The 10,309-nt window shown below is 37.6% G+C and overlaps 1 long non-coding RNA gene across 1 annotated transcript in view; it reads right to left on the bottom strand.

Annotated features, from left to right (window-relative positions):
• LOC116550957 overlaps nt 1-10,102 on the bottom strand; it is a 43,205-nt gene extending 33,103 nt beyond the window's left edge. The window contains exons 1-2 of the long non-coding RNA XR_004268636.1: nt 9,954-10,102; nt 9,381-9,547 (exon numbers count right to left, since the gene is read on the bottom strand). This is a non-coding gene — a long non-coding RNA (uncharacterized LOC116550957). The remainder of the gene's footprint in view (nt 1-9,380; nt 9,548-9,953) is intronic.
• Between the last annotated feature and the right edge of the window lie 207 nt (nt 10,103-10,309).

Below are 10,309 nucleotides of genomic sequence, written 5' to 3'. Positions count from 1 at the left end.
CCGTGGCCTTCCCTTCCCGGTACTACCATATCGTTGTCCTCCCCTTCTGTATCATTTAAAGGGACCGTGGCCTTCCCTTCCCGGTACTACCATATCGTTGTCCTCCCCTTCTGTATCATTTAAAGGGACCGTGGTCTTCCCTTCCCAGTACTACTATCATTGTCGTTTCTTTACATTTTGATTAGCTGGAGAAAAAATTAGTGATTTGGGTATTATGACTCTTAGTTTGGGTCCTCTTGTTATAGATCCTTTTGCTCCCAGGTATAGTCATTGCGCCCTGTTAGTCTTGCTTTTTGTCTTGAAAGCTTGGCTTCGATTTAGTAAGAGAGTTCTCCCTCTCTGGTTTTCTGCCTGTGGGGAATACAGGTTGCCAGGCCTGTGCTAAGAGATGGCCAAACATCAGATTGAGATCCCAAGAATTTGTATTTAGCTGGACAAAAATCTGGGTAGCCTGGGCATTCCATCTGTGGCTGGCATCCTAGCCACCACTGCTACTTTTCAGAAGCTTCATCAGAGAAAGATAGAGACTGAGAAGAAGTGTTTATGGAAATGGCTTGAGAAGTGACCTTACATTATAGGGGCTGTATCTTCTGCACCCTTTCTGAGAATGCCTCTTGTGTCCATTGTTAAGCCATAAAAAGTCTTATTTCTTTTGAGTCACATTTTGGAACAGGTATACCTTTGGAGATCCTAAGTCTTCAATGGCCAGATGACAGATCCTTTGATCTGAAAAACCTTTTACATTTAAAAGGGTTTTTAGAGGGCTCTCACCCTAAACAAATGTCCTGTTTGTGCCTATGGAAAAATTGAATTAAAGAAAAAAAAAAAAAAAGTATCATGGTGAGCCTAAGAGGATCCTTTGGCAAAACTAAACAGCAGAAATCACATTTACAACAAAAATTGAAACCCACACAGACTATAAAGCGTTCCACCAACAGTTATTCTGTAGTTGTGCCACAAGCCAGATGGCCCAAAATTCTCCTCACCAAAATAAAAAACGGCCAGACCCTTTTCTAGGCTCTACTCTAAATAATCAGAAGTAGGCTGATTTGGAGGCTAATATTCAGGGCCTGAGATGATGTAGTCCCCACCCAAATCTCAATTCAAACTGTTTCTCCCAGAATTCCCATGTGTTTTGGGAGGGACCCAGGAGGAGGTAATTGAACCATGTGGGCCAGTCTTTCCCATGCTATACTTGTGATAGTGAGTAAGTGTCATAAGATCTGATGGGTTTATCTGGGGTTTCTGCTTTTGCTTCTTCCTCATTTTCTCTCGCCGCCACCATGTAAGAAGCACCTTTTACCTTCTGCCATGATTCTGAGGCCTCCCTAACCTGCAGAAATGCAAGTCCATTTAATCGTTTTGATTTCTACCTTCGTTAGAAATCTTCTTCCTTAGAACACACATTTTTTTTTTAAAAGTCAGGTGCAGGCCATAAAGTGTTTTATCTTTAACAAAAAAGACTGCCTCAGAGAACCTTAGAAAGGACTGTGACAGATATTATGATGTACAGGTTCCTGGTGACATCACTTAAATAAGTTTTTTTTTTTACTGTAATATTTAATAATATACACATATACATTGGTATTTACACTTCATTTAAAAATCCATTTAACCTGAAATTAACTGTTTTAAACACATTATTTAACTTTCAGTGCTAACTCAAGATGAGATTTGACTGGGGACACAAAGCCTGACCATATCATTCACCCCGACCCCTCCCAAATCTCATGTTCCTTTCACATTTCAAAACCAATTATGCCTTCCCAACAGTCCCCCAAAATCTTAATTCATTCTAGCAATAGCCCAAAAGTCCAGGTCCAAAGTGTCATCTAAGAAAAGGCAAGTCCCTCCCTCCTATGAGCTGCAAAATCAAAAGCAAGTTAGTTACTTCCTAGATACAATGGAGGTTGAGGCATTGGGTAAATACACCCATTCCAAATGGGAGACATTGGCCAAAATGAAAGGGCCACAGGCCCATGCAAGTCCAAAACCCGGCAAGGCAGTAATTAAATCTTAATGCTTCAAAATGATCTCCTGTGACTCCATGTCTCACATTCAAGTCATGCTGATGCAAGAGGTGGGCTCCCATGATCTTGGGCAGCTCTGGTTCTGTGGCTTTACAGGTTACAGACCCCTCCCAGCTGCTAGTACAGGCAGGCATTGAGTGTCTACAGCTTTTCCAGGTGCATGGTGCAAGCTGCGCACGGATCTACCATTACGGGGTCTGGAGGATGGTGGCCCTCTTCTCGTAGCTCCACTAGGCGGTGCCCCAGTGGGCACTCTGTGTTGGAGCTTCCATCCCACATTTCCCTTCTGCACTGCCCTAGCAGAGATATAATGATGAATAAGTCACGGTCACTAAACTTGTGAAATTTACAACCTAATAGAGAGGGAAAGCAAACAAAAAAGGTTACAAAAGTGGTCGATGTTATATAGGTAGGGTATATGTATTCAGTACAACAGAAGCATTAGAGAATGCGTGGGTGACTTTTCCAGGTAATATATATATTTGGAAAGGATTATTAGGCCCACTGATGCTACACTGGACTCTCGAAAGACAAAATAGTGAGGAAAGTAAAGATTTTTTTCTTCAACTTTTATTTTAGGCTCGGGGGTACATGTGCAGGTTTGTTACACGGTTATAATGCGTGTCACTGGAGTTTAGGGTACAAACGATTTCATCACCCAGGTAGTAAGCATAGTACCTGATAGGGAGTTTTTTTACCCTCACTATCCTCTCACCCTCCCACCCTCAAGTAAGCCCCAGTGTCTATTGTTCCCATCTTTGTATCCATGTGAACTCAATGTTTAGTTCCCACTTATAAGCGAGAACATGGGTTATTTGGTCTGCTGTTCCTGCATTAATTTGCTTAGGATATGGCCTCTAGCTTCATCCATGTTGCTGCAAAGTACATAATTTCATTTTCTGTTATGGCTGCATAGTATTCCATTGTATATATGTACCACATTTTCTTCAGCCAATCCACCATTGATGGACATCTAGGTTAATTCCATGTCTTTGCTATTGTGAATAGTGCTGGCATGAATATATGAGTGCTGTGTCTTTCTGTTAGAACAAGTTATATTCCTTTGGGTGTATACCCAGAGGTCAATGGTAGATCTGCGTTAAGTTCTTTGAGAAATCTGAAAAGTGAGTTTTGAAAAGCCTTGTATTCTAGATAAACCAAATTACTTGAGTTTTCTTTTATTCTCTCTCCCTTCATACTTCCTATAACTATACAAATTGCTCCTAGTTACAATGTCTCCTCTTTCAGACACCCAATTCACTCCTTCTAAGCTATCTCAAAAGTCACCTATCATGCAGATCCTTTCTGACTCTCCCAAAAACTAAATTGTTCTCTCTAATCCATGGATTACTGGTAACTCTATTCTATACTGTAGTGATTTGCTTCCATTTTAGTTATTTAGGGGGAGGAGTTATGTGTTCCATCTTTGCATCCTGATTTCTATCAAATAACAACCAGGGTTTCTATTATCATCTGTTGAATGGTTACAGCATACAAAGTGTTTGATGTACATTATCTATAGTTTTCACAATAATCATTAACTGTAAACATTATTATCATGCTTATGTCTGACTAAGGGGTAGAGAGGCTGTGTTTACCTCGCTCAATACAGTTTGTAAGTGGTGAAGCTGAGTTTGAAATTTAGGTGTCAATCTCTCTCCAGAACCTACATATTCTTATTGATGAACTACAGTATCATCCTAGTTGATACTGAACGAATGTTGAAAGGATAAATAGATGGATTCATGAATAAATCAGTGGTTGAGTACATGATCTTCTAGAGTTAAAATGATTAAATATTGGAACAAACTCCACACCCATTAGCTTCTTCTCATATGTGAGATAATGCTCAAATCCACAAAATTTTATTGCAGCTTTGCTGCATATATCCTAATCATCTGTCTTGATCTGCTTATGGCTTATATATGTATATATACACACACACAAAAATTAATTTTTTAAATGAAAACTTCCATATCATAAGATTCCACCTAGCAGAACATAAAATAATAATATGACTGAAAATTATAATGCAGCTGAACATATGTAATTACATTATGTAATTATATTATGTAATGCCACACAAGGTATTATCAATAGATTTTTAAAAATTTTGTCCAGATAGAAAGCAATCAGACAAAATGTGATTATCACTGTCATTAGATATACTTTAGAAAGATCTTTTCACTTGTTTCAGATTGTATACCTAATATCCTAAGTTATGTTATAACTTCATCACATGTAATGGGTGATAGATAAGTATCCGCATAGGAATAGATCATGTTTTAGTGTCATTTGGTGTTTATCTTGCCTGGAAATCTTAGAAACCAGAAACCAGAGCATGACAGACAATTCTTTTACTTTTGTGCATTTTGTACATAACTTTCATAAGCAAGTTCTATCATTTGCAACCTCATGAAGACAAAGAAAAGTTGAGACTGATTATGTCTGCTAAATAGCTAATTTGGGCATACTTCTACAGTTAATGTCTAGTGAGGTTTTGGTATTAACTTACTGCGGCTTTCATATGCCTCAGCATACATTAAACTATGCTGCGGTAACACATAAACCCCTAATTCCAAGAAAATGGTAGGTTAAATAATGGTCTCTGATATGATGTGAATGTTTGTCCCCTCCAAATCTCATGTTGAAATTTGACCTCCAGTATTGGAGGTGGAAATAATGGGAGATGTTTGGGTCATGGGAGTGGATACCTCAAGAATGGCTTAGTGCTATCTTCATGGTAGTGAGTGAGTTCTCTATGAGTTCACACAAGATCTGGTTGTTTAAAGGAGGTTAGCATCTCCTTCATTTCTCTATCACTCCCTATTTGGCCATGGGATGTGCTGGCTCCCTCTCTGCCTTCTGCCATGATTGTAAGCTTCCTGAGGACTCACTAGAAGCCAAACAGATGCAGATGCCATGCTTGCACAACCCTGCAGAATCATGAGCCAAATAAACCTCTTTTCTTTATAAATTACCCAGTCTCAAGTATTCCTTTATAGCAATGCATAATGGACTAACATAGTCTCCAATAGTGTCCATATCCTAATCTCAAGAACCTGTGACTATGTTACCTTGTTTATCAAGAGGGGCTTTGCAGATTCAGTTAAGTATGTTGGGATGTGGAACTATACTGGATTATTTGGGTGGATCCAAGTAATCACACGGGTCCTTATAAGATGGAGGCAAGAAGGCCAGAGTGAGAGAAGAAAATGTGAAATTAGAAGCAGCAAACAGGGAGACAAGGAGAGGAAAACATAGATTTGAAGATGTAATACTGTTAGCTTTGAAGAGAAGGAAGAGGCCAGAAGCCAAGGAATGCTGGTGTCCTGCAGAAGTTGCAAAACACAAGGAAATAGATTCTCCTCAAGAGCATCTAGTATCTCTATACAGCTTTGACAACATCTTGATTTTAGAACTTCTCAATCCCACAACTATAATATAATAAATTTGCTTTGTTTTCAGCCATTTAGTTCATGGTAATTTGTTATAGTAACAATAGGAAACTAAGATAAAGGTCCTTAACATAAAAAAGAGTTACCACATTAGACATACCACATGTCCATCACTGATCAGTGGCAGGGGCTTTTCCTTATATAGTCAATCAAGAACTCAGGTAGACATATATTCTACCATTTTAAAAATCACTGGTCACCATAGCAAAAGGAAGAAAGGATATACACAGCTCACACTCATTCATCTATACTTTGGTCTAGATAGTAACACATGTCACTTCTCTTCATTATCCATTGACCAGAAAGTCATATGATCTTGCAAACTGCAGAGAGTTGACAAATGTAACCTCCTATAAGCCTGGAGGGAAAGAAGAAGTAGATTTTAATGAGCACTGAATTTAGCATTTCAATGTCTACCTTAGCCTCATACTAGGGAGTTAATGAAAATCTTGTCAGAAAAGCTGGAAAGAAATGTTTCTTTTCTGATGGGTCTAGATTCCCCTCTTTCACAGTTCCAGATATGCTCTTCTGTGCCAGTGTATGTTGAAATGACCTGCTCCTTATGTTATCAGAGCCTATATTGTTAACTACAGAGAATTCTCAATCTCTGAAATTCTTCACACTTAGATGTCATGCAAAGAATATTAACTCTTTCCACAGCTCTAGTTATTGCAATGCTACACACAGTCAATAAATTTTAAAAGTTTGTTTCTCCAATTTGGTGTGAAATACCAGTTGCAACTACAAATCATGCTGAGCTTTGCATCTTTTTATTTCTCAGTTTTATTGCTTTCTGTATCATATTTGATCCATACTGGAGAACAGCAGAATGACATAAACCTCTTTTTCTTTTCATAGATGAGAGCAAAGCACAGGTAAAGCAAACCTTAAAAGAGCTCCCCAACACAGCCGGATACCAGCCCTGCTACAGTACTCTAGAGGGGATGCTTAACCACGTCATGCAAATTTTTTGTAATGCGTTTGTATGTGTACCTTACAATACTTACATTTGGCTGTAATTATATAGTATATGTAACAAAATGTGACAGATAAGAAAAATATTTTAAAATATTTCCATAAAAGGGAGACAATATTAAGACAGTAACAACTGAACCACTCTATTTATGATACGTGGACTCCTAAGACAGGCTCCATTGATCCCTTCCTCCTATATAATCTCACACCCTTGTGTGATATCTTTCCCTTGAGTATGTCCTGGGCTTAATGACTTGTTTCTAATAAATTGAATATAGCAAAAGCGATGGGATGTCATTTCAGTCCTCAAGTTGCAATAGACTGACTTCCCACTTGCTTGCAGATTCTCTCTCTCGCCCGCTCGCTGGTTTTGATGAAGCAGGCTGCTATGTAGAAGTGGCCAGGTGGCAAGAAATGGAGGTTAGCCTCTGGCCTACAGTCAGCAGAAAACTGAGGCCTTCCGATCAAGAGCCTACAAGGAAGTGAATTATGCCAGAGATCAAATGAATGGTCTTGGAAGTGGATCTTTCCATAGTTGATCCTTGAAATTAGATCACAGCCCCAGATGTCACCATGATTGTAGCCTGTGGAAGATCCTAAGCAGAAAATCCAATTAAGTTTTGCCTACATTCCCAGCCCACAGAAACTGTGAAATACTAAATGCACTGTTTTAAGAAGTTTAGTTTGGGGTAATTTATTACATAGCAGCATATAATTAAGACACTAGACATTTTGTTTCTTTGGGATTTTTTGTTTTTCTTTGTTTTTTATGTTGTTCCAACATGTTTGCTTTTTCCTCTTTTAATAGGTTCAAGAATAGTGAGAAAAAGGAAAATTAAAATGTTGGAGTAAATGGTTTTAGAAATAATAAAAACAGGAACAGAAAACCAAACACTGCATGTTTTCACTCATAGGCAGGTGTTGAACAATGAGAACACATGGGCACAGGGAAGGGAACATCACACACTGGGATAGGTTAGGGGTGTGGGGGGCTAGGGGAGTGACAGCAGGGGGTGGGGAGGCTGGGGAGGGAAAACACTGGGAGAAATGCCTGATGTAGGTGACAGGGGGACAGAGACTGCAAACCACCATGGCTTGTATGTACCTATGCAACAACCCTGTGGGATGTGCAAATGTACCCCAGAGCTTAAAGTACAATTTTAAAAAATGTAGATTCCATTTTTTTAATTTTTAAGAATAAAATTTTGTAAGAGATATTTATTTTTAAAAGGAGTTGCTCTTGAATATACACATTAATATGTCCCCAAAATGTGTCTACAGATTTCTTCATTTACACGCACAAAATCTAATTTCTACCTTAGTTTACAGAAACCCATCCTTTATGTCAGGTGAGTTACACCTAAAGGAAGTTTATAACTTTCTTAATAAAGAATTCTATGTCTTTGGTCTCTTCCTCCTAATGAATACCAAAATTTGAGGAGAAAGGTCTATAAGCAGGAAGGAAATGTGATTTGAACTAAAGACTTGAAGATTGTTATTAGATGGAGACTATATTAAGATGAATTGCTGTCTCATGGGATGACTCAATAACTTATGACTAAGAATAATGTAATAATTACAATGATACCCATATTGGTTCTTTTGAATTTGGGTAACAGAAGAACATAGGTCTTTAAATTTTTAGGCATATCTTTTCGGCTCAAAACAACTTCTTTACATTTTATCCCTTTAAGTCCTTTAAAGCTTAGCACACAGGAAAAATAACAGTCTGGGAGAGGAAGACTAAAGAAATCAACTTTCTTCAGAGCACATATAGATTTACTGTAGCCAACTGATGACACTGCAAAACTTGCACAAAGGCAAACACTTAATAAATAAATGAAAATCAAAGTGAATCAATTCCAGTGCTATATGTTTTGAACCTGGTCCTCAAAGGCAAGTCATCATCAGAAGAAAGAAAAATACATTTAAGGAGTGTTAATTATTGTTTATCTCCGGTACCAAAATTTAAAAAAAGCCTCAAACTTTTAGATTACTAAAAATCTACTGTACTAGGATATTAAAGTATTCTAAAGAAAATGAGATGTCTGCTTAATAAAAAAAATCCCACTAAATAGCAAACTATTAGAAGAGAAAACCATTCTGAATCACTACATTTCTCAATCCAAATACAATGCCATAAGCTATAATTCAGTAAAAAACTCTATATGTTGGATCCTGAAGCTTGACTCATAATTGAAAGGAAACCCTCCTAATTCATGACTGCTGGTCTCACATATATTACAGAGTAAACTCTACTGTAGTTTCAAAGTTTAAGATTTTATTTCCAGTAGTTTTTGAGAGGTCATCAATTGACACAATGTAGTTGCTATTTGTGAAAAACAACAATTTGAATTGCAACTTGAAATCAATTGGAAACCAGTCCAGTTTCTAGAGGACACTTGCAATATGCTTCACAGGGCTAACCCCATTAAGCATCAAATGTAACTACAAACTCAGCACACCAGACAAAGCTTTTTCAAGGCACAAGAGAATAATTTCACATGCATGACAATTTCTGTAATGCTTGGGCTTAACAAAATCTTTAACCTTAAGTGTAACACTAATCAAAATAATTCCAGGAAACAGTTTATACATTATCATCTGGAGCTAGCTGGTAAGGATTGAGAAGTTTGTCAATAATTAGGTGCTCTGGCTTTTATATAGCTTATAAGTAGAGCTGTCAACTCTAAAATTTGGGGAATTTAGTAGCTCTTTTAAGTTGGGAAAAATGCAGATCCCCAGCCTCAGTTTTCTTATCTCTAATATGGGAATTCTGGAACGAATGATCCTGTATCGATATACTATTGCTGTATAACAAATCATTCTTAAGCTTAATGGCTGAATATAACCACTTATGATTCTGTTTCAACTAAGGGACTGGCTCAGCAGTTCTGCTGCCCTGGGCCATGCTCACCTGCTCTCAGATGGGCTCACTCATGTATCTGCTGTCAGCTGGCTGTTTAACTGTAGTTAGTTCATCTTGATGGCATCACTGGGGACACTCAGCTCACTTTCATTGGACTTCTTTTATATTTCACCTGCAAGCTGGAGACAGCGTCTTCTCAAGGTGGTGGCAGGAGTCTACAAAACAAAGCAAAAATGCAGAAACACATTTCAGGCTTCTGCTTGCATCAGTTCTGCTAAAATCCCTTTGTTCTAATCACACAGCCAACTTAGAATAAGGAGGACACTACCAATGAGCATGAATTAGAAAGGCAAGGAAAGTTAGATCCATTAGTATAATCACCTTATAATAATCTTAAAGTTGCTTTTCAGCATATAATTGTTTGAGTATAGGGTTTTAAAAAGAGGCATCCAACACAAAATACTGAAAAATATACTGTAAGTCGGGAGGGAATATAAGAGAAAGAAAATCAGCTACCTCTTCTCTGCCATAAGTCTTTGTATAATTAGATATGAAAAGCCCATACTTGAAAAACGATTAGATATATTTTAATTAAAAGTGAGTACCTTACAATAGACCTACCTTTCATGCAATTTTCTCTTAATATATTTATGTCAAAGTTTTCCAAAACAATGTAATAACCAAGCAAGGAAAATTCAGAAGATAACTGTGTTTGATGAATGCATGATTCCATACAGAATTTTCACTTATCATTCCCATTCAAGTAAGTGCAAAAGAAACGTGAATGAGGAGAAAAAGGAAGTAATATTGTATTTTTAAAAAGGAAGAATATTGGGGGTTTTATTTTTGCACATTTCCTGTAATGCCCATCAGAGACCCATTATAATATCAAAGGGCATCTTTTGTTTGCAGTAGTTGTACTGATAGATAGTGAGGAGTAATCCAAACCAAGTACATTGCACGGTGATGTCATGCCC

Source organism: Sapajus apella, unplaced genomic scaffold (assembly GCF_009761245.1).
Source record: "Sapajus apella isolate SASKATOON/1434 unplaced genomic scaffold, GSC_monkey_1.0 scaffold8, whole genome shotgun sequence".
NCBI classification, from domain to species: domain Eukaryota; kingdom Metazoa; phylum Chordata; class Mammalia; order Primates; family Cebidae; genus Sapajus; species Sapajus apella.
Note: the sequence above shows the minus strand (reverse complement) of the source record. Positions and strands in the feature narration are given on the sequence as shown.